This window comes from Cynocephalus volans, chromosome X (genome assembly GCF_027409185.1).
Source record: "Cynocephalus volans isolate mCynVol1 chromosome X, mCynVol1.pri, whole genome shotgun sequence".
Classification (NCBI taxonomy): Eukaryota; Metazoa; Chordata; class Mammalia; order Dermoptera; family Cynocephalidae; genus Cynocephalus; species Cynocephalus volans.
The window spans coordinates 142,502,982-142,509,191 of NC_084478.1; positions in this window are offsets into that span (position 1 = coordinate 142,502,982).

A 6,210-nucleotide genomic window follows, 5' to 3' on the forward strand; every position below is an offset into this window, starting at 1 on the left:
ATAGAAGAGCTAACTAGTCCCTTCTCTCCTGTGAGCCCAGTAGGCCTAACCTCTTACAGCTGCTATCCCACCCCCAAATAAAGGACCAATAGAGCAGTGCCCCTACCCTAGGGGATCCAATGCCCTGAGAGAGCTGGACCCTATCACTACCTGCTGGATACAGCCAGGGCTGTTCCCACCCACACTGGCTCCTGACTTGGTCTTCCCACACCCTTGAGGCTGGTTCTGGCCGCCCCCACCTATCCCCAGCCTTACAATGGCCTCCTGTCTACAGACCCCCGGGGCTGAAGGAACAGAGCTCCCTCCAGGGCGCCTGCTGTGCTTGTAGAAGGAGAGGAAGGGAGGGCAGCTGCGTCCTCTGGTTGCAGACTGCCACCCCAGGGTTGGAAAAACAGAGTAGCAGGGGGCAGAGTGGGTCTGCAGCCAGAGACCAGCCAGGGGTATGCACCATACACCCACATGCAAGCCCATCTCTCCTAAACCCTGGATAGCTCCATGCCAAATGACAGCATAGGGAGCCGAGCCATAGGAATGTGGCTGGGGGTAGGAGAAAATGTGTCAAGGCGCTCTGAAATATGGCCCTCCCAGAGATTAGGAAACAGCCTGGGCAGCCACACCCGGTCACTATCCCAGACTTCCCTGGCATTTGAGGAGCCCTTTTAACTTTCTGAGGTGCAGCCACAGTGACAACGTTATTAAATCCTCCCATTTCGTTGGATGGCCCTTAACCTTGTGTGGGCAGAGTCTGGTTTCCCCATTTTACAGATGGGAAAACGGAGCTCCAGGCAGGGGCTGGGTCTTACCCAGGGACACACAACATTTGGTTGGGAGATAGTGGAGCCAGATGAGCCGCAGCCCAGGTCTTTTGCCTGTCAGCACCACGCAGAATCCCTTAACCTACCTCCCAGCCCCCTCCTCATTCACAGCCCGCCTTGGGGTCGAGAAGACTTTTCTGCAGACAAGTCGGCCGTTAGCCACCTGGGCTCACATCCTGCTAGATGCTTAAAACAGCCTGACAAAAACGCCTGCCTCTGGGTTTTGCATTGTGTCTGCTGTGTTGCTGGAGACTGTTGTTACCTGTGGCTTTTGTGGTGGGGGAGGAAGAAGAGAGGGGGCGGTGGGGGCGGGGAGGGGAGGCTCCCAGAAGCTCAGTGGGGAGCACATGGGCTTGCGAATGTGCGTGTGCGCATGCGTATGAGTACGTGGGCGCACGTGCGTGTGTGCACCTGCCACCACGCCCAGCCAACCACCTCCAGCCTGTGCTGAAGGTGTGGAGGCGGCAGAGGGGAGCATTGTCAGACGTGATCTAGAGGAGTTGGGGCCAGCACCCTTGTTCAGCGGAGTGCAGTCGGCGGGAGGAGAGAACCAGGGCTCTGAGGACAGAGTGCTGGGCAAAGGCACCAGGCAGAGAAGTCTCCCGGTCTGGGACCACCAGGCCTACTTTGCTGAGTGTGAGGGTGACCTGTGACAGTTACCGCCACCGATGCTTTCATCCCAAAGCCCCAGCCCTGACCCACCGTCCCTGAGAGCCTTTTACACCCAAAGATAGGCCTCTGTTTGCTGAGTCATTTGCTCTCTCACCTGCTTGCCCCATGATTAAAGTTGTCATCATCGTCGTTGCTACCATTTACTGAGTGTTTATTATGAACCATTGTGCAAAAAGCTTTACATGCATTTTCTCATTTAATCCTCACAATCTCAGAGAAGGTACTTTTGTTATTCCCATTTTACAAGTGAGGGAACTAAGTGAGGCCCATAGAGATTAACCAACTCGCTCAAGGTCACTTTTTGTCATCAAGTAAATGAAAAAAGCAGGATTCAAACTAGTCCGATGACTCCAGAACCCACTCTCTCAGAAAAAGGCAGGTGGTGTGGCTCTCACCATTTCTCAGATGAGAAAACTGAGGTTTGACCAGGCTCACACAGCTGGGGAAGCAGAGTCCACACCATACTGCTTCCCCAGGGCCTACCTGCCCAGAACTTCGCCTTTGCACCCTGACACTTGCTCCTATGCAGGTCACGGGCAGCAAGAGGACACTGGGCGCCTGACCAAGACTCATCTGTAGGCCTTTCAGCCCAGGACAGCTTATCTGCTCCCCTTTCCTCTCTTCAGCCAAGACCCAGGACTCTGCCTCATCTCCTCCCCATAATTTAACTGTCCCTTACAACCCACCATCCTGGGATCGAGAACCCCCACCCTGGAACATGGCTGCAGAGGGGGTTGCAGCCAGCCCAGCTCTTCCCCTCCCTGGGAACCAGATGGCTGGCACTGACCACTCCTGCCTTAAGGGCTTCACTCTGGGTCAGGCAGGAAGACATTTGACCACACACAGCAGGACTGACACCCGGAAGCTTTCGTGACATCATTAGGGATTGAAGATAAATAACTGCCCCCTTGGGCTCTGGTCCTTTGTTTTTATGCTGGAAGATTGGGCTCACCAAACCTCGCCTCCCCTGCTGACAGCCACTGTGCAGTGCACCACGTGGAAAAACCCCTTTTCCTAGGAGTTAGGATTCAGGGGTTCTAGTCCTAGTTGTACCAGCTGTGTGGCCTCAGGCAAGTCACTTCATCTCTCTGGTCTTCGGTTAACAATTCCGATTCCGTAAACTGCTCCTACTGTCTTTCTGGTGAGGTCAGTGAGAAACCCGTAAGACCCGGATGTGGCAGCTCTCTGTAAACCAGGAAGCCACACAGACGAGAGATGATAATGCACGATCTGGGGTTTGGGATCCAAAACTTATAGATGAGGGGACTTCAAAAGGAGGGTACATAATAAACACTCAGTAAATGGTAACAATGATGATGATGATGATGACAACAATGCCTTTAATTGTAGGGCGAGCAGGTGAGAGAGACAATTCAACTCTTGCTTCCCCTTTGGAGGTAGGTAAGGAAAAGGTTTGGGACCCAAAACTTACAGAGGAGGATACTTCAAAAAGTTCATGGAAAGATGTGTATTATCTTTCAATTGCATTTTTCCATGGACTTTCTGAAGTGCCCTCGTGTAAAGAGTCAAAACTAGAAAGGCTTTGGAGCAAGCAAGCACTTACTTGTGATTTCCAAACTATGCTCCCTGGAGACCGAGGTTCCTCTGAAATGCCACAAGGGCTGTCACAGAAAACAGAGCTCCTGCAAAAAGCAGCCCTTATAGGTGTCTCAGAAAATTGAAGTAGTTACAGGGCCAGCTACATGGGTCAGGGACTTGTGCTTAGAAGGACCCCGTGCTTGGTTTCATGTTCTCCTGTCACCATCTCGAAATTCTTAATAATTTTTAACCAGGGGCCCCACATTTTCATTTCACTCCAGACCCTGCAAATTCTGTAGCCAGTCCTAAATAGGAGCTCCGTGAGCAAACAAACAGAAATCTGGTTCAATCCGTTCAGTGTACAAATGGGAAAATTTCAACAGCAGCTCAGAAAAGGGAAGGGACTTGCCCAAGGTCACACAGGCAGTTGGAGCCAGAGCGAGGATTAGGTCCCCAGCATCCTGATTCAGCTGTTCCATCACTCCTCTCTTGTGGTCAGTGTGTGCTTGTGTCACTCTCTGACAGCCTCTAATGGACAAACGGAGGCCCAAGGAGACCTGTTTGAGGTCACACGCCTGTGACTACAAGGGTGATCGTGGTGTGAAACTACGTTTCTTGATGCTTCAAATCCCTTGTGGAATAGAAAAGGGCATGGGTAAGATGATAGATAGATACAGTCACACGCAAGTAGTCTAAATGGTTCATTTTTAACGTGATAACTGAGTCAGTCCTCGCTCATTTGCCAGCCAGCTGGCTCCAGCTGTTCATGAGCTGGGACCCCGGAAGGGGTTGGTCTGGTTACTCTTCACCCAGCTAAACCACGTCAGTGGTGAATTATACCAACTCACTGGGCACTTCCTCAAATCAGTGGTTGGGCACTCTTGGTGCCCCCAAAAAATAGAAATGTGAAAGATTCAATTGCAACTGTTTCCTCCCCATCCATCCCTGCCCCCGGCTTGTCACAGCTGGAGTGGGAGGTGCTCCCCAAACCCCCACCCAAAAGCCCTTGCTCTGAAGCCAGCCCATCTCCTCACTTCCTTGTTTCTTTGTGAAACAGGAACTGAGCAAGCAGCCCAAGTGGGGGTAGGATGGGTGGTTGAGAAAGCCCCAGTGGTCCATGGCAAGGACCTGAAGCTGCAAAGCCAGTTTCCCTCCCAGCAGGCCCCAAGCAGCTTTAGGCCTTCTTGCTTGTCACATCTTCTGTGTTCTAGAATAGCTGCCCTTGACAAGGTGGAGTCAGACAGGATATGTGACACAGAGTCGTGTAGCAGAGACTCTCAGATGGGGGCCCAGAAGAGACATAGAAGCACGTGCCAAGGGGATGCTGAGGGGAGAAGGTGGCAGCTCCAAATTGTCACCAAGAGCTTCTTGGCAAGTGCAGAAGCTCCCGGTGGAGCCTGGAGTGAACTGACGTGGAGTCACCTACCAGGTACCCAGCACATTCCATGAGCTGGGCACTGGGCTGAGAGCATTCCCTGTATGCATGTCACCTGAGTAGTAACTCTGAACACACACACACACACACACACACACACACACACACACACAAACACACAAAATTGAGGCCCACATTATCACTCTTACTGTCTTCTCTAAGGCTCATGCCCCAGGTCATGCAGCCAATGGGTGATCATACGACAGTTGGAATCCTGACTCCATTTCTGAGAGGCATTCTTCTGCTCCTCCTCTTCTCTAGAGACCTAGTCAACTGTCTCCATAGGGCCAGGGGCCCACTAGTCAGAGACCTTTGTCCTGTAGCCTTGGGACAGAGTCCAAGGCAGAGTAGCCCAGCCCCTCCCATTCCCCCACAGAAAGGCCCTCCAATGAGTCAATGAGTTGTGAGTGTGTCTTGATCTGAGTACCTAAGTCCAGCCCCCTCTTCTGATGGTAATTACCACAGCTGCCTGCAGGTGTTTTTTGTTTTTAAACCAAGACCTTATCACGGTTCCGAGCTCCAGAGATGACTGTCTTTCCGTCCCATCAGCCCCTGCGTTCCCAAAGCTGAGAGCTGTGTGTGTGTTGTGTGTGTATGTGAGGAATGGACACAGGAGCCTCCTGCCCCTTGTCTCATTGCTCTTCTCTGCCCCCCTTCTCCCAGCTTCAAGTTCGTTCTTCCTGCCCTCCCTGCCTAAGGTGCCCACCATGAATTGTGCTAAAACAGACTGGGCCATTAAGTGGGCTTCAACTTGGAAACATCCAGGTATTTTCAAGAGACTATGTGGTCTCTGCTTGGACATTTCTAGAGACAGGAAGATCACTGCTTATCAGAGCTGACCTAGTACCATCTGAATATCCAAAATGTCCTGCTTGGGGCTGGCCAGTTAGTTCAGTCGGTTAGAGCGCAGCCTTGTAATACCAAGGTCAAGGGGTCAGTTCCTGTACCAGCCAGCCACCAAAATGTCTTCCTTGGAATGAACCCAAACCTGCCATTTCTCTGTTCCCCATCATTCCTAGCCACACAGAATGCACCCCCCTCCTCTACATGACAGCTGTGTGAAGTCAACTTGCTTCCCACCCCAGCCCTGTAGGCCGACTGGGACAGGTGTTTAGTAGTTCACATGGTGACCAGGGCTTCCCTACACATCGCGCCCACTTAGCCCTCCCTGCTGCAGATGCCCACCTATCCTGTTCACTTCCCCTCCGGCCTACTTCCAGGTGGCCCTGTGTCACCCAGTGTGGCACCTAAACCAGTAGAGAGTGCCAAAAGAGGACTGCAAAGAGAAGGCCCCATGATTCTCTCACCTCCTTGTTCAGGAACTCTGCATCAGAGGTACTTAAGCCTAGTGGTTAATAGCATGGGCCCTGGACCAAGACCAGACCTGCATTCAGAACTCCCAGCACTTACTTACTAGCTGTGCCGTCGTGGGCCATTCACTTAGCCGTTCTGTGCCTTGGCTTCCGCCCTGGAAAATTGGGATAACAGCACCTGACTTATTGGGTTGTTGTAAAGCCCACCACGTGCCATGTAGTATCAGAATTTTCAGTTAAATGGGGGTAGGAGGAGTGAGAATAAGAATCTTTGGGGAAGTTTTTCCAAATACAGGTATCTGTCGCTATCCAAAGTCTTACTGTCTCAAATCAGGAATGTCCATTCGGAGAGTGAGGGGATACTCTTATACGTGTCTGTAGCCCACCTGCCCCAAATATCCCACCCGTGAGTGTCTACCAGATGAGAATCTCTTTA